Raw genomic sequence first — 23464 nt, forward strand, 5'->3', positions numbered from 1 at the left:
GGCCTTATTTCTGGGCTCTCTATTCTGTTTCATTGGTCTATGTGCCTGTTTTTGTACTAGTATTATGCTATTTTGGTTACTGTAGCCCTGTAGTATTGTTTGAAATCAGGTAATGAGATGCCTCCAGCTTTGTTCTTTTTACTTAGGATTGCGTTGGCTATTCAGGCTCTTTTTAGGTTCCATATGAATTTTAAAATAGCTTTTTCTAGTTCTGTGAAGAATGTCGTTGGTAGTTTGATAGGAATAGTATTGAATCTGTAAATTGATTTTGGCAGTGTAGCCATTTTAATGATATTGATCCTTCCTATCCATGAATATAGGGTGTTTTGTCATTTGTTTGTGCCTTCACTGATTTCTTTGAGCAGTGTTTTCTAATTCTCATTGTAGAGATCTTTGACCTTCCTGGTTAGCTGTATTTCTAGGCATTTTCTTCTTTTTATGGCAGTTGTGAATAGGATTGCTCTTTTGATTTGGCTCTCGGCTTGGCTTTTGTTGGTGTATAGGAATGCTGGTGATTTTTGTCATTGATTTTGTATCCTGAAACTTTGCTGAAGTTGTTTATCAGCTGAAGGAGCTTTGGGCCAAGACTACACGGTTTTCTAGATATAGAATGTTGTCTGCAAACAGAGATACTTTGATGTTCTCTCTTCCTATCCTTTTATTTCTTTATCTTGCCTGATTGCTCTTACTTACTAGGACTTCTAATACTGTGTTGAATAGGAGTGGTGACAGAGATCTTACCTTGTGTCAGTTTTCAAGGGAAATGCTTCCAGCTTTTGCACATTCAGTATAGTGTTGGCTGTGGGTTTGTCATAGATGACTCTTATTATTTTTAGGTATGTTCCTTCAATACCTAGTTTACTGAGAATTTTTAACACGAAGGGCTGGTGAATATTATCAAAAGCCTTTTCTGTATCTGTTTACGTAATCATGTTGCTTTTGTCTTTACTTCTTTTTATGGGATGGATCACATTTATTGATTTGCATATGTTGAACCAGCCTAGCATCCCAGGGATGAAGCCTACTTGATCCTGATGGATTAGTGTTTTCATGTGCTGCTAGATTCAGTTTGCAAGTATTTTTTTTGAGGATTTTTGTGTTGATATTTATCAAGAATATTGGCCTGAAGTTTTTTGTTGTTGTTGTTGTGTTTCTGCCAGGTTTTGGTATCAGGATGATTGCTGGCCTCATAGAATGACTTGGGGCAGAGTTCCTCCTCCTCAACTTTTTGGAATAGTTTCTGTAGGAATGGTACCAGCTGTTCTTTGTACATCTGGTAGAATTTGGCTGTGAATCCATCAGGTCCTGGGCTCTTTTTTATTTTATTTTATTTTTGGTTGGTAGGCTATTTATTACTGATACAATTTCAGAGCTCGTTATTGGTCTGTTCAGGAAATGAGTTTCTTGCTTGTTCAGTCTTGGAGGGTGTGCACATCCAGGAATTTATTCATCTCTTCTCATTTTTCTAGTTCGTGTGAACAGAGGTGTTCCTAGTAGTTCCTGATGGTTATTTTTATTTCTGCAGTGGTCAGTGGTAATATCCCCGTTGCTATTTCTAATTGTGTTTATTTGGATCTTCTCTCTTTTTTTCTTTGTCTAGCTAGTGGCCTATATATCTTACGAATTTTTTCAAAAACACAACTCCTGGATTTGTTGATCTTTAGAATGATTTTTCACATCTTGATTTCCTTTAGTTCAGCTCTGATTTTGGTTATTTCTTATCTTCTGCTAGCTCTGGGGTTAAATTGTTCTTGCTTCTTTAATTCTTTCAGTTATGATGTTAGGTGGTTAATTTTAGATTTTTCTAACTTTTTGTTGTGGGCATTTAGTGCTATGAATTTCCCTCTTACCAGGCCTTAGCAGTGTCTCAGAGATTCTGGTATGTTTTACCTTTGTTCTCATTCATTTCAAGGAGCTTCTTGATTTCTGCCTTAATTTCTTTATTTCCATGTAATTGCCTTATTTTAAGCACTTTTCTTAGCCTTGACTTCTATTTTTATTGCACTTTGGTCCGAGAGTGTGTTTGGTATGATTTCAGTTCTTTTGCATTTACTGAGGATTGTTCTATGAACAATTATATGGTCAATTTTAGAATATGTGCTATGTGATGATGAGAAGAATGTATATTCTGTTGTTTTGAAGTGGAGAGTTCTGTAGAAGTCTATCAGATTCATTTGGTCCAATGTTGAGTTTAGGCCCTGAATATCCTAATATAAATAATTTTAAATGTACTTTAGTTGTATGGCATTTAGGGGAGAGAAACAAACTGATTTTAGAGAAAGTTAGATCATTAGCGGCTTCCTCAGCCTACTGCCTCAAGCTGCACTGTGCTAAGTCCTGAAGTGTGATGTTTCGCTGATCCTCTCCCTGGGCCTCTGAGGTCTGTTATTACTCCACTTAAAACAGAAGGAAACAGTCTCAGAGAGTTGAAGTAACTTGAAGTGACAGAGCTGGCATCAGCCCCAGGTCATGGGCTTCCTCATCCACATTCATCACTGTTAAGTGGCCTCTCTTGGTAAAAATACTCCATCTCAGTGTGCAGTCAACTCCTTAAAAAAAAAAACCAATTCCATGGTATTGTATTATGTTTTAGTTTGGATAATTTATAGTAGGAGATGGGAAATAAATGATTTTTAAAATACTTTTAGGCTTGAAAGTGTTTAATTTCTACTAAAATTATGTAGTGTATGCAGTGTCCAGAAGTCCTATTTCTGTATTTTTTTAAACAAGAAAAGCTTTGGCTGTGCTAGAAAGAATAGCATTTCACTTCGTTATGGGAAAGGTTTGCTTTATCCCCAGTAGCAGCTCTGTTTTGCTACTGGTAGACCTAAGTGCTATCACACCTTCCTACCTTGGCTAACCCCTCTGATTATAGAAGTCGTTGCTCAAGTTCCATCCTCCTTTCCCTTCTCTCTCTCCTCCCTCTGCCTATCCCAAGTCCCTGCCCTCCCCCACCCCATCACATTATTCCCTCCCTCCCCACCCCCCGCCATAGTGGAGCTCTGAAGGGTCTGTGAGTATACTTGTCACAGGGTTCCCTGTTTGCTCCCCCAAACTTACTGTAAGCCCCTCAAGGATAGTTCCTGGACATCAGTACTCTATAAATAATTGAACTAAATCTGCTCTTTGTCCAGGAGGTATATGAGATTAATCTGACGGCATGTTAAGTAAGGTATATTGCAAATTGAGACAAATTTAACAAATAGAGAAGGGGAAAAAGAAATAGGTAAGTGAGACTTAAAAAAAATAAGAGGAGGAGCTGCTGCTCTACGTAGCAGTGCTTTACCTGTAGCTGCTCACTGATTCCGGGTTTAATTCTGGCATCAGGGGAATAGAAAGCTGAAGCGAAAGAAACCTCTGTCTGTTTGGGTAGGGTACAGTGTATCCTGAATTTTCTGTTTGCTTTCTTGCCAACATTGGAGTTGGTGTCTCATGAGAAGGAGGAGAAGGACAGGAATCGCAAATGCCAGTCCAACAGTCCCAGTAGGGAGCTGGAGGGAAAGGTGGCTCCACTGTCTGTCTGTTCACCAGCATATCATTGACAGAGCTTGGGAATTTATTACTATAACTTTCCCTCCTGCTTTGAACACTGAGAGTGGCTCATCAATTGTTAAATTATTTACATTTCTTTGGCCCTACCAACAAACATTAACTCCTTCTTTAAATGAAATAGCCCAACTCCTGAAGCCTCTAAATTACTACCAAATTAATTCATAGAGATCTTGGTGCAACTTGAAATACTCCCCCAAACCCTTTGTCTGTTTATTACACTCCAGGGGCAGTATCTGATTGCTTTTATCTATCTTATCTGACATCTGGTGAATTTTTTTTTTTATGAAATTTGCCAGAGGTCTGCTAGATCTGTGCTGGTGGCAGCTACACGGTGCATTTGTGTATACCCTTCAGTTATTATTAAAATCTTTCATGATATTTCTATACAGTTTTGAATAGCCATTTTGTTTTTCCTAATGTCATATAATATTGTCTTTATAAAAGCATCAACAATTATTTGTTGTCTCCTATCCCATTTTTATTAGTATCACTCTTCTTGAACAATACAGAAGTAAAAAATTTTCTTTCTGCTTTTAGGATTGTGGAAATCCTGTCACTTGGAAAGTCAGCAGGAGTGCAAGGGGTAGCTTTGAGGAGATTGGGTGGTGAGAGAGAGGGAAGTCAGGAGAGAAAGTATCTACTTGTAAATGAATGAAGAGATTTTCTTGAAGCAAACAGTAAGTCTGTGCTACAATTTTTTTTTAAATGGTGATAATTAGATTTTCTAACATTTTATATATAGGAACACTTGAGATTACAAAGGAGTGTGCAGTGATGCATGCTGCAGTGGGCAGTTTGGCATTGCAATCCTAGCTCCATTTTTACCTAGGTTTTCATGTCTTGTGAAGGTAGCAGCTCCTCCTCCTCTTCTTGTTGAGTCACTACAGAGGGATGAACTATTAGGACCAAGCTATATGTTTCTTTTCCAAAGTAGTCATTTGTGTTCATGTTAACTATGTCCTCTGTAGCCTTTGGGACAATTACATTACACATTAATTCTGTGAATTAAAAGGAAGGGAAAATAGAAGAATTTTTAAGTGACCGTATTAGTCCATTTTCACACTGCTATGAAGAACTACCTGAGACTGGGTAATTTATAAAGAAAAGAGATTTAATTGACTCACGATTCTGCATGGCTGGGAGGCCTCAGGAAACTTAAAATTATTGTTGAAGGTGAAAAGGAAGTAAGGTATACCTTACATGGCACAGGAGAGGTGTCAGAGGGAACTGCCAGACACTTTTAAAGCATCAGATCTCATGAGAATTCACTGTCATAAGAACAGCATGGGAGAAACCGCCTCCACGAGCCAATCACTTCCCACCAGCTCCCTCCCTTGACATGAGGGGATTACAATTCAAGATGAGATTTGGGTGGGGACCACAGAGCAAAACCATATCAGTGACATTAATCTGAGTCAGGCCTACCATAGGTAAGCCCTCATCACTTTTTCCAACCATGTGTCTTTTAGAAGTGTGGCTTCATCTCAGTTCATGAAACAAGGCCCTGCTACAATAGCGATTGATTATTTATTAGCTGGTAAAGCACATCTGTGCTGTGTGTTGTTTACAAATCTCTCTTTTATACGTTATCTCTTTGTCTCACAGCCCCTGACCCCTTTTTTTTTGGCAGCTTCGCAACAACCCTTATATAATTAGACCTTAAGACTTAAAAAAAAAAAAATCTTGTCAGTATTATAAATTGCAATCACATTTGCTGATGGACTGTAATGACTCTAATCAAATGAGTGAATTTGGTTCAAGGAAATCAGTTCTTAGGGTCACTAGTGGGTCTGTGGCCAGAAGCTTCATTAATTTAATAATTGTCCCTCTCTGCTGCCAGTTGACCTCTGGATTTTTGCCTCTGTTCAAGTTGGTAATCAAAACATTGCCTGTAAAAATGGAGTACCAGCTAATGATAGGAACAAGTTTATGAATAACTCTAATTTCAAGAGCTAAGTATTAGTTCAGTTACGACTTTATTGCTTGATCTTAGGGATTAAGCTACGTAGCCAACACCTGAGCTGTGTTCCTTTGTTTTCAATCTGAAAACTCAAACATAAACCACATAATTCATTAATAGTTTCTAAGTGCTAAGCCCTTAGCTGCTAAATAAATAGGTAGTTTTTTTAAAACCAAGGAAAAAAGTATTAAAAAAAGAAAAATTAATGATTTGCTGGGATTTTTTTAACCTTTCCTGATATTACTTGTATTTAAAGTTTAGTAAGATTTGATCATTTGCAAGTAGACAAAAATAAGAGGCAAGAGTAAACCAATTTATTGCTACATAGTAACAACAGAAGCGTCCTGGGAAATCTGGCCCTTTCCCCACTAAGGAGCCTCTTACTCTGTCTTAAAAAATCACATTCTTCTCGTGCACATCTGGAAGCATCAGCAACGTATGCAGGTGTTCTTTCACATTCATTCAGTTTCACTCCTTGTGAAAGTAAATGAAGAGTCATGTTGAAGAGTTAACTATAGGATACCCATTTTAATTCTGTGGCAACTTGTTGACTGTATTCTTTTTCCATAGACGTCTTTGTCCAAAAATCAGCCTTTATACATGTCGTTTATTCAGGTATGCGGAGTGAATAACATGCACATGAAGTCTGGCTTCTCTAAAAGTAGCTGGGCAATAGTGTTATCAGGTCATTGGAAGTACAGTAAATATGAAGCAAAGTTTCTGTTGTTGTTTTTAACAGTATTGCCATGAGTATTAAAATCACTTAAAGTCCCTCAGAAGAAAAATAGAATATGCTGACATTGTGTTTGTAAATGACAATTTTTCCAATTGAAACCCTAGTGGGCCCCCCACAGCTACCATTTCCAATGGCTTCTCCACATTTCTTGATGGGAGTCATTTTTCAACTAGATGGCTCTGACACAGATAATGGCCATCTTGATTGCATCAGGGAACTATTCATAAAACAAGGACATTCAGGTGTACCTAGAATTTTTTTTCCTGCAACACAATGAAGGATTCTAGTTTTCCCTTGAAGGAGATTTAAGATTTAAATACCTTATGTTAAAATTACATGACCTCAGGACATTTTCTGGTGTGCTAAGTTTGTTTAATTATCTTAGATATGTGTGAGTTATAGTTTTCGGTGATCTTTTCCATCCTTAGATTTATCAACTCCACATGGCTACCTTTAAATCTTCATTACTATTATTTGCCTCCCTTCTTTTTTATTGCTAATCTAGGATATCTCTTCTAGGACTGCTGCAGCAGAGAAGTGGTATCTGATGCCAGCAAAGCTAACAGCTGTGACAGTAAAATTCTGCCAAAACCAATAATGAATTGGAACTTAGAAATCCCTGTCTCAGCAATAGCCGTGGGACATGGAAAATATTTCTCTTTAATAAATAGTTAGAAAATCGTCTGCTTGAAAGTGCTAGTCAGATGGCCCTTTTTGGCACCATATTAATGTTGGAAAGAAAGGACCTTGGACTGAGATGATGCTGATTATCAGCCATTCTGTAACACATTCTCGCTCAATATATAATCTTCCTAATGAATTTCAAAGTTGAAACTTTTGCTTTTAGATTCCTAAGCACTTAAACTGATAAACTCCGATTCCTCATGCATCTTAGGAATCAAAAGACATCAGCACCTAGGAAAAGAAATTATAAATTGATATAGTAATAGCCTATAAACTGTTACATAAAATGATTTAGATTTTGTTTTTAGCTATTAAAATAGGTGTTGCTACAGTCAAGGCTATAGGTAGTGTCTGTCATGAGGGCCTGTGAGCTGACTATACATTTTAAATATATATATATGCTGTAGGCCTGGAGTGGTGGCTGATGCCTGTAATCCCAGCAGTTTGGGGGACCTAAGGAGGCAGATCACCTGAGGAGGTTGAGACCAGCCTGGCCAACATGGTGAAACTCATCTCTACTAAAAATACAATATTAACTGGATATAGTGTTGTGCATCTGTGATCCCAGATACTTGGGAGGCTGAGGCACGAGAATCACTTGAACCTGGGAGGCAGAGGAAGCAGTGGGCCAAGATCATACCACTGCACTCCAGCCTGGGTGACAAGAGTGAAACTCTGTCTCAAAACAAAACAAAACAAAAAACAAAAAATGTATGCTGTAATTCACAAGGCAAAGCCTACAGCAGCATATGGATGAATCATGGCGGCCACACCAGTGCAAAACCTGCTCTAAGTATTCTCTGGCCATCACTTAATAGTAGAAGTTTGTATAAAAGTAATATTTTATATCATAACATTTCAAGTCCTGTTACTTGAAGATAAATGATGATCCCAATGCTTATCTCATGCTTTTATAGAACACTTAACTTTTACAATGAGGCAATACAGTCTTATTGATAATCTCAAGGACACCGTAGTAGACGAAGTGCCTAAAGACCAGGAAGTTTGTTTTGACCAAGGTCCCTTCTTTATACATCGCATGTACAACCAGGACTTTAACCCAAGCCTTCTTACCCTAAGTTAGTTACTATAGGCCAGTAGACTACAGTCATGTATTTAAGTCTTTATAAATAAGGACAGTGCTTACAACTCAACAGGAAAAAAAAAATAGCCTGATTTTTAAAAGTGGGCAAAGGACCTGGACAGACATTTCTCCAAAGAAGACATAAAAATGGCCAACCGATATATGAAAAGGTGCTCAACATCACTAATCAGGAAAATGCAATTAAAACCATGTTGAGATACCACCTCACACCACTTATGATGGCTTTTATCAAAAAGAAAAGAGATAAATGTTGGCAAGGGTATGGAGAAAAGAGGACTCTAGTATACTGGTTTGGGACTGTAGGTTGTTACCGCCATTATAGAAAATAATATGAAGTTTCCTAAAGAAATTAAAAATTAAACTTCCCTATGACCCAGCAATCCCTCTTCTAGGTATATATCCAAAGTAGATGAAATCACTACTTCATGAAGATATCTGCACTCCCATGCACCTTACAGTGTTGTTTACAATAGCCAAGATATGGAAACAACTTCAGTGTCCATCAGTGGATAGATAAAGAAATGCGTGTGTATGTACAGTGAAATATTATTCAGCCCTAAAAAGATGGTCCTGCCATTTGTCACAGCATGAGTGGATCTGGAGGACATTATCCTAAATGAAATAAGCCAATCACAGAAAGAAAAACATTGCATAATCTCACTTATGTGAAATCTTCAAAATAGCTCAAATGTATAAAGATAGAGAATAAAACAGCAGGGGTATGGGTGAGTAGGAGGAGGAAGATAGGGAGAGAGGTAGGTCAAAAGATACAAAGTAGCAGATGCGTAGAATGAACCAGCCTGGGTGCCTAATATACAGCATGAGGACTGTAGCTATTAATAGTATATTAGAGATTTTTGTTAAGTAAATACATCTTAGCTGCTTTTATCACAGCCAGAAAGGAGGAACTGTGTGAGATGATAAATATGTTAATCTGCTTCATTGTAATAACCAATTTACTGTCTGTATGTATCCCATAACATCATGTTATAAACCTCAAATATTACATGATAAAACTTATAAAAATAAATAAGGATAGTAGGCATTTTGATCTTAAGAGAAAAGGCCACATCTTTGGTTGTGAGCTTGTTGCTCTTTAGTCTTCTCAGCTGATGAATCTTTCCCCCTAAATAGGTCCTAGAGGGTTAGGAAGAGATTCTGCCTAGATGTTGGCAGCCACTTATTCCAAAGAACTCATTGATCCGATGATGTCAACAGGCATTCCTTTATAGGAGGTTAATGTGTTGCTATATAGAAGGGGCCTAAACCCTGCCAGAAAGCAAAGCTGTTCTGTAGTAATCTTTTATAAAATTTTTGGTGAAAGTTTTATAGCTTTTAACTGATGTGTAGTATATGGTATAATACATAATTAAGATAGTGAGCCAAGCCAGTCTGCTGGATTGGAGTCTTGGTTTCTGTCGTTTACTAGATGTGTGATGTGTTGCAAATTACCTAAACTGCTCTGTGCCTCAGTTTCCTTATCTGTAAAATTAGATAATAATTGGACCTACCTAAGAGCTTTATTAAGAATTCAGTGAGCAATGCCATAGTTTATACTCAATATAAATAATAATGTAAACATAATATCAGTAACTTTATACAACAGGTTTTCTCTTTTAGGGTCCTTGAGGAGATCCCAAGGGAGTAGATTTTGGCTGCCCCACATGGTCAGACTTTGAGGCCTCTGTTGCCTTTGTGGTGTTGTAATGGGACACATTCAGAGCACTTGTCTGAAATATCCTGGCTTTGTCGTGATTACTCCATTATTCTCTTTAGGTTGTAGGTGATTCTCTCTAGTCTCTGTTCTGTGCTAGGCTCCTGACCGTACACAGAAGAGGGAGCTCTTTGCCGAGGCATGGGAGACTGCACCTGGCCAGAAAAAACCACAGTTATCCCCAGTATCTGGCATGCTTAATGCCCGTGTAAAGCCTCAGATGACAGAAAAGTCAAGGGTAATTGTGTAAATAGCTAGCATGCATTGAGTGTTTGGCTTTGACTCGCAATGTGCTACAATTTGTATATGTATTAATTCATTTACTTCTCACCAAACCCTAGGGGGCAGATAAGGAAACTGAGGCAGAAAAAAAAAGTCGAGCAATTGGCCTAAGTTCTTACAGCACATTATGTGGTGGGGCCATCATTTGAACTCAGGCTGTCTGGTTCCAGAACCATGCTATTAAACAGGGCATCCAGTCTTTTACATTGGACTGGCTCCCTCAGAAATGCTTCTGTGAGTTACATTTGGCATGGTGCCATTAGCTCTGTCAGGAGTAATTATGGGAAGAAGTCTTGTGAAACCTGCCACTGGATATTGTGAGAATGTCAGGATACCCTGTATCACACAGTATCCTCTTTGTAAGGACTTCTGGGAGAAATTTTTCTCAGTTCTGAAAAACAAGAACAGGTAAATTCCGTGAGCAAATTGCCCTGCTTTTACTTCTTAGACGTTATAAATTTTCTTCTTTACCGCTGACCACTGAAAAGCTAATGATCATATTTGTACCCACCCTTGGTTTGTTATTATGGTTTTGTCAACTTTGCCTTCAGTTTGTCACTACATTCGCTTTTCTTTTGATTTCATTCCATATTTTAAAAGTCATTTTTAAGGTAAAGTTATTCATGCATATGGGAAAATGTTCAAATAGTTCAGAAAAGCATAAAAGTAACAAAAATCTTGTTTTCTCTCCCCCACACCATTTCCTACTCCTAGTTTTTTCTCTCTAGAAATCTAAGTACTTCTTGTGTATATAGAAATGTTTTATGCATAAACAAATATATGTATGTTATTTTAAATATGGAATCATGCTAATATACACTGCTCATCAGATTACTTTTTTATTTTTAAATTTCTACTTTAGGTAAATTATCATAAGATGTAGAAATAAAAGAAAGGTTAAGAATAGTCCCCAACCATCATTTCCCATCTCTTCAAGGTGTCCAGTGTTAACACTCCCCATGTATGTTTCCGTGGTACCTTATCTTAGTTATAACACATGTTTGAACATATTGTCTGTTTTTAAATCATCTAAACTATGAACTCTTTGCAAAGCTGGATGGTGGCGTGGTGATTACAACGTCTCTGTTACCTCACACACTGACTAGCACACAGCAACCATTCAGTATAAAACTAAGGCAATCACCCAGATGGAAGAACACATAGATGAAGAAATTAATGCCATTTTCTTCATAGGAAACATTCCATTAAAAAGCTAAAATTGATCCTGAGTATTGCACTATGACACACCATCAAGAAAACAGATTATTTTATACTAAATAGAGGAGAAAATTCAAATGGAATACAAACGTGGAACCGTTGTGCCTGGACTGAGTGTATGCTTCCTGTTGCAAATATAACAAGGGACATGGATCCTTAAGTGACTGTGGAATATAAACGAAAATTCTCTGCATGTTTACATGGCTAGCTGGGAAATTTAGACAGCAGAAATTCAACAGATACCTGTTGAGTGGCCTCTATGTAGGGGCATTGGGTTGAGCTCTAAGGGCACTGTCATCAAGTTATGCTTCCAAAGCCCTTAAGGCTTTCAAATATAAGAGAATCTAAAACCTAGCTTTACCCCCAATCTTCTGCCCTCCCCACCTCTCCAAATAAAGGAGATTGCTGAGAAACTTCTAACCTTGTTTACCATGCCATACCTAGATAATTATCACCTAATGAGGCTTTGTTTTTTCCTGCTTTCTAATAGTCTGTCTTTTTTATAAGGGCCCTGGTAATGTTTCACCTAAAACTTATAATCCTTTGTCACCGTGATGTTTTGTTTTGCTTTTTCCCGAGGGGTGAAGTAGAAAAATGTTTTGATACTCTTCTAAATTCTGTAAGCAATACGAAACAAATATATGGTAAGAAAAAAATTGTTCCAGATATATTTTGAGCGCTACCTGTGACTTTTTAAATATGTTCACTGGAATTAAAAAAAAAAAACGACTTGAATAACATGTTTTCTTTATGAGAAAAACAGTAGCAATGCTGTTATTCTCTTTGGATATCCATCTTTCTCTAAAAATGTCACACAATTTGTCGCTATCACATAGTCTTTTTTATTATTTTCTTTTGGCTTCAGTTTGGTTTTCAGTCCTTTTGAAAGGAAAATTTGTGTCTCGTTTTTGAAAGGTAAGTTTGTGGCACTATGGAAAGAAAATCTTTGGCCTAGAAGCAATTTCCAAATTGACCATCTCTTTCTTAGAGTATGCTTTGGTTGCATTGAAATGTGAAGTTTAAACATAGAGGCATGATAATGAGAAATGCCTCCTGATTTTAATGTAACAGAACAAAGAAGTGTGCATTTTATGTGTAGACAGCAAATCTGTAGGGATTGTTATCTGAAGTGGCAGTGGGGAGCTTGGGGGCGGGAGGGGGTGGGGCGGTTCTTATACAGCCAGAGCAATCTGAATTGCTTCTTAGCATCAGCGATTCAGCCGTATCTGTGTCCCAGGAGAATGTACGTGTGACTCAAGAAAGGGGAAAAGAAGAAACCAAACCAAATCCAAGTATAGTTGTAGCCTAAGAACGAACATGTTAGGAAAAGGCTTATTTAAACTCACTATCATTGATGTTCCTAATTATATTTTTAAATGGAATGAAGATTAGGAAATCATTTCAATTAGGTGTGTAAGATTACCTGCTAGACTAGCAGCTAGAGAATTATGAGGTCTATTAATTATAAAACATTTCCTAAGTACCAAATGTACCGTTCATAAGACAGGCTGTAATTTATGAGTTATGGGCAATAAGTGGAAAGGAGCACAGTGATTCACGTAATCACATTTTTCATCTCTGACAGAACCTTTCTCTTCATTTAAGGTTATGGGAAGACACTTTACATTTCTTATCTTCTGCTGTATTTCCTCCAGTGGCTCATCAGTAGTTCAGAGGGGTATTGTTTTCCTAGAGCTAGTTGAATCCCTGACATTTTCACTCAAGATTGAGAATTAGATTTTTGTCTTTCTTTCACGCACTCAGGGTAAGCAATGTAAAGTTGACAGGGGTATTTAGCTAAAAATCACTAGCACCTTGAAAACTAGAATCCCTGGGGAGAGCCAGATACACAAAGTAACAAGATACAGAAGCATTAAAGCTGCCTGGCTGCCCTGCTTCCCACTGGGATGCAGTGCAAATGTCTGCAAGGAATGCTGCTTGCAGCTGTACTGGATGGAAATGTACATTGGTAGTGCATTTTGATAGTCAGAAAAGATTCTTTCTTGTATTATATTGCTAAGAATCAAAGGAAAATTTTTACAAGATTTTTACCAAAAGATTTATGAAAATACATTGGCTTACAGACATATTGCAGTCCCTTTTAAATAAGAGTATTCTGTGCTCTAAAAGATAGCTGACAGAGCATCAGGACAGACTATTACAATAGCTTAGTGTTCAGTCATAACTATCTTCAGCTGAGACCCTTGAGCCTTGGTATACCATGTACGTTCAAGGATGTCTCTATTTTTTTTTTTCAAATTATGTTCAACTTCCCATTCCTATAAACCTGACATTTTTTATTTTTGCTAATTGGAATGTACTTTTTCTAACCAACTTAAAAACCATTTTGGAGCCAATACATTTCACATACTTTGTTATATTTTATATTAAACGATTTCTGGATTTCATACAGTGGTCTTTTTTTGGCTGGTACAATTGCACGATTAAATAAAATGGAGAGAGGAGGGATCGCTGTAAAAGGAAAAGTATCGCTGGTGAGGGCTGGAGACAGGCAGTGTCTGACAGGAAGAGCTGTACCTACAAAGACCATGGAAAGAAAGCTAGACCCACAGAGCTGGGGTCCAGCAGCCCAGCTTCCCGCAGGGTACAGTACATGGTATAAAGTCTCTGGAGCCTCCTGCCAAACATCTTGGTGGCATATAGTAAACACTTAGTAGCTTTAAAATGATTCATCTTTGCCATGAAGGGAAGTCAGGCATAACCCAAAATATCAAAATAAGGCTGAGAATTTTTCTTTTTATCTCATCCCAGTTATAAATGAAAGGCTGGAATCTGATGTGAACGTAGCCTATTGTTGACCCTTAGTTTCTTGGTAACATAGGACCTGCTTCAGTTCAGATCTTTAGGAGGTTTACGTTGTTTTGCATTTATTTAGCACCATGTGGTTCTCTTCCTTTAAAAACCTGATGCTTTCGAGTTACTGATTTCTCATTCTTGTTTCCAGATCACCATCCAGTTAAACACAGTGTATGTATTTTTTTCTCTTTCCAAACTTAAAAATGATAGTAATGCATTATTTAAAAAATGCATTATTAGTTCTGTTGATGATTTATGGCTTTTAGGCTTTTGAAATTGTATATGATTAAAGATTATAAATTTAAAATATACAAAAGATCATAGGAAAACATAATGGCAGTCAAGCAGTTCAGAACTGCTACTGGAATGCAGAATTTTGAAAAACTATTCCAGTTTTATTTTTGTAAAGAGGGGTCTCACTATGTTGCCCAGGTAGGTCTTGAACTTGTTGCCCTGGTTGGTCTTGAACTCCTGGCCTCAAGTGATCCTCCTGCCTCAGACTCCCAAAGTGCTAGGATTATAGCCATGAGCCACAGAGCCCAGCCCCTATAATTTTAAATTCACATTTGCTATATAGAGATTTTGAAAACTAAAATTATATCGATTGCTTTACTATCATTCATATTCATATGTTATATAGTTCCCATTATATTGTAACTTGCCATTTCACTTATTATATGGTATTTGAAAATATTTTTCAATAGTTACATAAAAAACATTATGTAGATTCACCATAGGTATTCTTGTAGTGTTATATGTAATACATACTTTTAAAAAATTTCTAAATCTTTCTTCAGTCTTAAAATCTGTTGGAATTGGTTTTGGATGGTTTTTTGTTTTTCGGTTTTTGGGGGATTTTTTGGTTTGTTTTATGGTCTCTGGTAGATATTTTAGATGAGTTAAAAAAAAAAAAGGGCGGCTCTTCACTGCTCTTTGGTTAATATGTTAACAACTATCATCAATTTCCTTTTCTCCCAGAACTATGTAAAAATCTTGCAAACAGAAAGACTCCTTTTGCATTGCCATGAGAGTTCTGGGTGCTCTGTTCAGCCAGCTGGATACGTGGAATGGCCATTGTGTTTTGCCCTTTTGACCAGCTGCTGTTACGTCTGAGAGCCCGTTCTCCTTATTTCTTAGCTGGACACACAGCTGCCAACTCGACAACCCCTGCCTTACTTGCAGCCAAGGGCTAAGATGTTTTGTTGGTTAATAACATACATGAGAAGTGTTGTGGGGAAGACCTTCTGGGTAGTCTCCTTAAAGGCAAGCAGGAGGCCCTTCCTTATCTCTTCCTGCTCATTCCACACAGATGTGATGGCACCAGCAGCTTCCTTGGATGTTAGGGACTAAGTCTGTACCTTAAAAGTGGCAGAGCAGTGAGCTAGGAGTGTTACAAAATAGTGGTCCCAATCCAGACTCCAAGAGAGTGTTCTTGGATCTTGTGTAAGAAAGAATTCAGGGTGAGTCCACAGTGCAAAGTGAAAGCAAGTTTATTAAGAATGTAAAGGAATAAAAGAATGGCTACTCCATAGACAGATGGTTGCCCATTTTTATGGTTAGTTCTTGATGATACGCTAAACAAGGGGTGGATTATTCGTGACTCCCCCTTTGAGACCATATAAGGTAACTTCCTGACATTGACATGGCATTTGTAAACTGTCATGGTGCTGATGGGAATGTAATAGTGAGGATGATCAGAGGTCACGCTCATCACTATTTTGATTTTGGTAGTTTTTAGCTGGCTCCTTTACTGCAGTCTTTTTTATCAGCAAGGTCTTTCTGACCTGTATTTTGTGCTGACCTCCTATCTCATCGTGTGACTTAGAATGCCTTAACCGTCTGGGAATGCAGCCCAGTAGGTTTCAGCCTCATATTACCCAGCTCATATTTAAGATTGAGTTGCTCTGGTTCACATGCCTCTGACAGGAGGAACCCAGATCTCTGATGACATCATCGTACCATGATACCTGCACTAGATCACCATCTCCAGGCTTTTTACAAAACAAATGAATGCCTATCTTTTCTTAAGCTCCAGTTTCTTTGGGTTTTTTTTGTTGTTGTTGTTGTTATTTGCAGCCAAACCTAACCTACACAAACACAGTTGCCACATCTTTCTAGGATCCTTCAACATCATCATATATGAGATTTCTTGGCAAAAGTGAATAGAAAGGTAAATGAAAAGATGGCTTTTGCTGGTAAATAGCCAAAAATTCTTCAAGTGCTCATTTTTCCTGAAGCGTATGAGTCTCTTAAGGTATTTAAAGTTTAGACTTCCCATGATACTAGCTTTTGCTGTAGCATTTTAGGAAAAAAAAAATGAGGAATTGAAATACGATGGATGTGATAATATAAGTATTTAAACATTTACTACGATTTACTTATGTTTTTGCTTAGCAATCATTGTAATAAGAAGCCACCTTTGCTGACTAAGCTAGGTAAGTGCGTTTGTGGGAGCTCTTCCCATGGGAGAGCTCATGGAGTACACAGCACCCTCGGATGGTGAGAACTATTGTTATCTCTCATTAACAGATGAGAAAATCCTCCCTAGCCCTCCCTAGTAACCTAACCTCCCCCTTAAACTGCTCTTTATTTTCATTTTTCTGATATGCTCATCCCCTTCTCTCTTGCTGTATTTATCTGTTGATTTATTTCTATCTGTCTCTGCACAGTCAAATATAAACTCTGTGAGGCCAAGTATCTTTACGTGTTCACTGCTGTATATCACATACCTATAATAGTGACTGACATACGATAGTTGCTCAGTAAATTCTTGCTGAAATAAAACAAGATTATGCAACTAGTAAGTGAATGACCTACAACTTGAGCCCTTCTAGCTCAAGAAGTTATACTCTCAATTATTATGACATATTGTTTTTCAAGCTGCTTGCATATTCTGTTGACAAAGTGATGTTATTAAATAATTCGGAGGTTTTAATAATTTTTTTTAATTATTAGATTGTGTTTGTATGTGTGTATATATATGCATATGTAGATATGTAGTTGTAGGTTTACAGAAAAATTGAATGAAAAATACGGAGTATTCCCATATACTTTTCACCCTGCCATCATCACCCCCCAACCCCCACACTTCCCAGTTTTCCCTTTTATTAACATCTTGCATTATTAGTGGTACTTTTCTTACAGTTGATGGGCCAATATTAAAACACTATTGTTGGCTAAAGTCCATAGTTTACATTAAGGTTCACTCTTAGTGTTGTATATTCTATGGATCTGGACAAATGTATAATGACATGCATCCACCATTACACTGTCAGAGACAGTAGCGTCATTGCTTTAAAAATTTTCTTCTCTGCCTATTCGTCACTTCCTACCACTGATTTTGTTTTTAGTTTAATTTAATTTTTTAATTTATTATACTTTAGGTTCTGGGGTACATGTGCAAATCATGTTACATAGGTGTACATAAGCCATTGTGGTGGTTTGCTGCCTCCATTGCCCCATCATCTACATTAGGTATTTCTCCAGTGCTCTCCCCACCCAATCCTCCCACCCCCTGCTATGCCTCCCCGAGCCCCTGACCCCCCCAGGCACTGGTGTGTGATGTTTCCCTCCTTGTGTCCGTGTGTTCTCATTGTTCAACACTCACTTATGAGTGAGAACACGCAGTGTTTGGTTTTCTGTTCTTGTGTCAGTTTGCTGAGAATGATGGTTTCCAGTTCCACCTATGTCCCTGCAAAGGACATGAACTCATCCTTTTTATGGCTGCATAATATTCCATGGTGTATATGTGCCACATTTTCTTTATGCAGCCTATCATTAATGGGCATTTGGGTTGGTTCTAAGTCTTTGCTATTGTGAACAGTGCCACAATAAACATACGTGTGCATGTGTCTTTATAATAGAATGATTTATAAGCCTTTGGGTATATGCCCAGTAATGGGATTGCTAGGTCAAATGGGATTTCTATTTCTAGATCCTTAAGGAATCACCACACTGTCTTCCACAATGGCAATGACTGATCTTACTCTCTCCAAAGTTTTGCCCTTTTCAGAATGTCATATAGTTGGAATCACACAATATGTAGCCCTTTCAGATTGGCCTCTTTTGCTTAGCAGTATGCATTTAAAGTTCTTCCATGTCTTTTTTTGTGACTTACTGGCTCACTTTTCTTTTTATGTCTGAATAATATTCCATTGTGTGGATATACCGCAGTGTATTTATCTGACAGACATCTTGGTTGCTTCCATAGCTAGGTCAAACAATATTCATTTTCATTGTGACTTTATAATGGGCCTGCATTGAGAACCAACATTGAAAAGCTGTTTAAATTTGAGTGACACATAGATGGGCAGCACTGCTTTTCCTGTTTCAGGTTTTCCTCCCTTGGAGTCTCCTAAAACCATATTCCAATACTGTGTATAAAAGGCCTGAGATATATATAAACTAAGAAGAGGAGGAGGTAGAAACAGGGCTCAAATGAGTTCTCATGTTGTCAGCACTTCATAATATTAATAATGCTTATCTTGTGTTTATATTGTGTTTATCTTGTGCTATGTCATGCCAGTTAAAAGGTAATCTACACACATTTGATAATCTTTGTTAATTCTCAGCAAAAATAAGATGCCACAAAAACCAGGCAAAGGTTTTCACATATGACATGGATAAGGCTCCTCCGTTTTCTGCATTATAGCTTGTCATTATTTTCTCTTTTCATTATAAATTAGAGAAGCTAAGCAATATATTTTGGATTGGGATTTTCTTTGTTTAACAAGTGGATGATCCATGCTGTCCTAGTGGCATTTAGAAAACCTTTAAGCAGGAAAATTCCAGATCTTATCTGCCTGTGCACTTTGTCAGTTTCTTGCACAGGCAAGGGTAAACAAGCAGCACAGCATCTCAGTTCTGTTTTTTAGGTAAAGTGGCCCTTGTATTCTGGCGGCTTGGAGAGGTTTCCTGTAGTGCTTTTCTTTATCCACTCCAGCCCAGCCCTGCCTCTTGAGCCTTCTTCTATGTCATACTCTTCTGCCTGCCTTTACTAAATATGAGCTATCAATTCTGCACTTGATGTATTTTGTCACATGAAATGAAAGTTATCAGGGACTTGAGTGTGTTTGTTCCTGTTTTCTTGGATAAAGCTCTTTGCTATTTGGCAGTTTTTTTCTATATTTATTTTTTTTAATATGTTCTCTCTCATGGGTGACACTACTACATTGTCTACCCAGGCCTGACAACTCAGAGTCATCATTGATTCCTTTCTGTGTTCCAGATAAGGAAAATGGAGTAAGCAAAAATAGAGGCATCTGGTGTGAGCCTCTGTTAATTAAGTGTTGGTGTGCTTATCAGTTTTAATGTGCTACATCCAAGATAATAGGCTCAAATAGTGCTATCTAGCATGGGAGACAGACAGTTAAACAGATATTTGAAGTAAAATGGACATGTGTTGTGAAAGAATTATGCATGGAGGGACCTTCTGTGAAGCTTGTTTGGGGTAACCTCTGAACAATCACGTGTGACTTGGGCATAATATTTGTATTTGGTGAGGCCTTGTAGGCGGAGACAGAGAGATGTTAACAGGCAAATTTGAAAAAGTAGATGGAGGCCAGATTGTAAATTGTAAATTGATTTCAGGTTGAAATCATGATAAGAAGCCCAGCCTTTATTGAGTAATTTATTGTGGAATCATCAGATGTTTTTAAAATGCAGAAGAACAAGTGAACCTGGATTACCAGCCTCTTTTCTTTCTTCTGGACTTCGCATTGTAACCCATAGATAATCTCAGATGCCCTTCAAGGGCAAAACCAAACTCCTTCTCTTTCCTTCCCCATTATTCCTATTCTGATTTTCCTCATCTTATTTTTGACTCTCGCCATCTGCAGCAGTCACCCAAGCCAGCGATCTTGGGATCATATTTACCTCCTCTTTATCCACTATGTCATGATCAGCAAGACAGCATGTCCTAAGGGGTCCTTCTGTATATGGAGCTTTAGTCCATCCCCTGCACTCCATTTCAAACTGTAATTTATTATTATTATTATTTGAGACAGAGTCTTATTCTGTCACCCAGGCTGGAGTTCAGTGGCATGATCTAGGCTTACTGCAACTTCTGCCTCCCAAGATCAAGCAATTCTGCCTTAGCCTCCCAAGTAGCTGGGATTACAGGTGCCTGCCACCACGTCCATCTAATTTTTTTATTTTTCTTAGTAGAGACTGGGTTTCAGCATGTTGGCCAGGCTGGTCTTGAACTCTGACCTCAAGTGATCTGCCTGCCTTGGCCTCCCAAAGTGCTGGGATTACAGAGTGTGCTACTGTGCCAGGCCACAACTCTAATCTTTTATCAATTTAGAACTATTAAATTATGCCAATTATTTTTTAGTGTACAGTGGTCAGGTGAATTATTTTACCTTATGGCTTCAGCATATGGGGCTGAAATGCTATTAGATCTTTTTATATGGTTAGAGTTATACATATGCATGCCTTTTGAGATACTGGGGGAAAATGTCAGTGCATTAGAAATTCACAGGATGGGCACTGTAAACCATTGAAATCTTTCTCTGACTTTGTATGTACCTTGCTGTTCCTCTCTATTTTATTAGTTAGGATTAGGTTTGGAACATATAACAACGAATCAGTCATAGTGGCTTAAACAAGAAAAAGGTATATTTCTCATGTTAAAGAAGTCTGAAGTCTGATATGATGGTTCCATTATGTCATGAAAGATATGGGAACTTTCTGTCTTTATGCTCTGCTATACCGGTACCCAGCTTCTATCTTCCAGATTATTTCCTGGTGCAAAATGGCTGCTGGAACTCCAGCCATCATGTCAATGAAACAATTCCCCAAAAGAAGAAAAAGGTAGATAGATAAAAAGTTGTTCTCCATCTAAGCATCTCTTATTAAACAGCCTTTATGGACATCCCACATACCACTGTCACTTCATAGACCAAAACTGAGTCACAGGGCCGTACCTAACTGCAAGAAGGCTGAGAATTGTCATCTTTGCTTTTTCAGGAGCCAGTATATTTAACTTAATGTTGGGGTTCTATAATTATAGAAGAGAAGAAAGAATGATGTTGGTGTAGGCAATTAGAGGAGGAGGACAAGCAGCTCTGCTCCAGATAGATAAAGCCATCCTCTCTATACTGAGCAAAATAAACCTGTTATTAGCAGTATTATTGGGTGTTTCGTGCCTCAGAGACCCAGGAACTTGTAAGTTAAAAAAAATAAAACTGATTCTCATATGACACCTTAGTTGAAAATCATTGCCCTGGTGAATTTATAGCATTTGATCAAATGTTTTCCAGGAATAACAACCACTGCATAAAGTTATATACTCTTGGGTTATTCTGAGACATAAATTAGGAGATTGTCATAAGAACTCATATATCTTAAAATATACGATTATATCAGAAGAATGTGTTGTATAGGAACAGCATGTTTTCTTCAAAGACCAGAATGATTAGACATACTGGTCAAACATATTGAAGAATTAGATGTGTATCATATTGGTCTTGGATGTGAAAACACAGCTTCAGAATCCTGATTATACTACTGTATCAGTATAATTTATTGGATTCATTTTTATCTCACCTATTTTGTTGTCTTCTGTTATCCAAACATGTTGTGATTGGGGTGAACTAAGGAATAAAATCAATGACATCTATTACTACAGTGTTTTTACTTTTAAAATTCTTGGTCTTTTTGGCTTCATAAAACTTCATGTGATAATCACCATGGCTCTCCTATAGAGCAGAGAATTGAAACAGAAAACCACACTATTTTCTAAGCTAACAGGTTGTCCATTTATTTATTTATTTATTTATTTATTTATTAGAAGTGAAAGGTCTCACATATTTATTACTGAACCCAGGCAACCAAAACCTTGTTTTTTTTTTTTTTTTTTAACATGAATAATGGAAGCACTGTGCATTGTACTAATGCCTTCATAACAGACACAGAAAGGAAACTGTTCAAACTTCTCCAGATGGCGGTGACATTTTTCATCTTGATTTGGTAACATGACTGTGACCTACAGACAGCATAAATATGTGTGCCATCACATGTGTAATTTCTTACAAACCAAGTTTGGTTCTTCTCCAATGTCTCCTTTTGGAGTTGTACCTGATTTTATTACCAGTTTTCATCCGAATCCACTGGGGAATGGGACCATTTTGCTTTTGTTTCTTGGCCAGGAATCGCTTAATCCTGAAAGTCTTGTGAGAAGACATGACGAGAAACGGAGTAATGCACACACCATGATGCCGGAGAAAGGAAGAGAGGAGCCAGGATGTCCATTTAAATGAAGGAGTAGTTAATGGGTTCCTGCAGAAAAATGGTCAATTTGTTTGCATATTTTTCCCTTTCATTTTCCAACTTGCCAGAGAATACCAGCCTCCTGAGAAATCTGAATTCTAGTCACATCCCCCTTCCCCCACCATCTAGGTCTCATTAGCCCCATCTCAGAGCTCTTTCTAGGACCCATGAATTAGCAGACTGCACCTAAGGCTACAACTTAGCACTCACAAGGTGATGCACAGACTTAGAAATGGAGAAAGCAGTGGTGAACTTAGTTAAAAGCCAAGTTTGTCTCTTGTCTCCTCTTATTCTTGCCTTCTTTCCTCTGTGTGGGTAGTTTATTTACATATAAATAAAGGCAGAAACTAGAAAACAACGTAGGCACAACAGGAAAGTGAAAGTTACAGTGACAGTGATTTCCTTCAGGCCTTTGCTCAGAGGTCACTACTTCAGTGACGCCTTCCTGGCTATGCTATCAGTATCGTCTTCCCTGCACACCCTCTAATATTTCGTATGCCCCTTTTCTGCCACATGCTCTCCTCCTTAGCCTTCATTATATTATGAAACGCAGTATATTTTTGCTTATTTCCCTTGTTTACTGGCAGTTTCCTCCACTATAAAGTAAGTTCTGGGAGAGTCAAGGATGTTCTGTTTGGCTTTGTTCACTCCTTAATTCCTAGCACCTGTAACACTGCCTGGCACAGAGCAGGTGCTGGATGCATGCATATTCTTGAATGAATAAATGAGAATACATCAGGAACTTAATTGTCCCAACATTCAGTTTGATTATTTTTATACCACTTGTTAAAGTAGCATCATTTAAGTAAATGTAATCTGAAACTTAAGGAAATCCGTGGTACAGCTAGTTGCATCTTGTTGGAGCTTGTTATAGATGCCAATTTTCCCCATATTTAGATAGTTTTTGATTACTTCCTGTTTAGACTAACTGTAATTTTCCTCCTCTTGGGTGTCCTCTTAGTTTTTCCAGGCACAAAATTACAGTGAATCATGAGTCTCATTATAAAACAGTTTGATATTACTATTAGTGGATCGATCTTTCTTTCTTTCTTTCTTTCTTTCTTTCTTTCTTTCTTTCTTTCTTTCTTTCTTTCTTTCTTTCTTTCTTTCTTTCTTTCTTTCTTT

At 37.7% G+C, this 23464-nt stretch overlaps 1 protein-coding gene and 1 pseudogene across 2 annotated transcripts in view; one reads left to right on the forward strand and one right to left on the reverse strand.

Annotated features, from left to right (window-relative positions):
• The window catches only part of CERS6 (ceramide synthase 6), a 324290-nt gene that overhangs the window by 198069 nt on the left and 102757 nt on the right, over positions 1-23464 (forward strand). The gene's annotated exons all lie outside the window — the stretch shown is intronic.
• LOC116556915 lies at positions 22095-22295 on the reverse strand (annotated as a pseudogene).

Source organism: Sapajus apella, unplaced genomic scaffold (assembly GCF_009761245.1).
Source record: "Sapajus apella isolate SASKATOON/1434 unplaced genomic scaffold, GSC_monkey_1.0 scaffold18, whole genome shotgun sequence".
NCBI classification, from domain to species: Eukaryota; Metazoa; Chordata; class Mammalia; order Primates; family Cebidae; genus Sapajus; species Sapajus apella.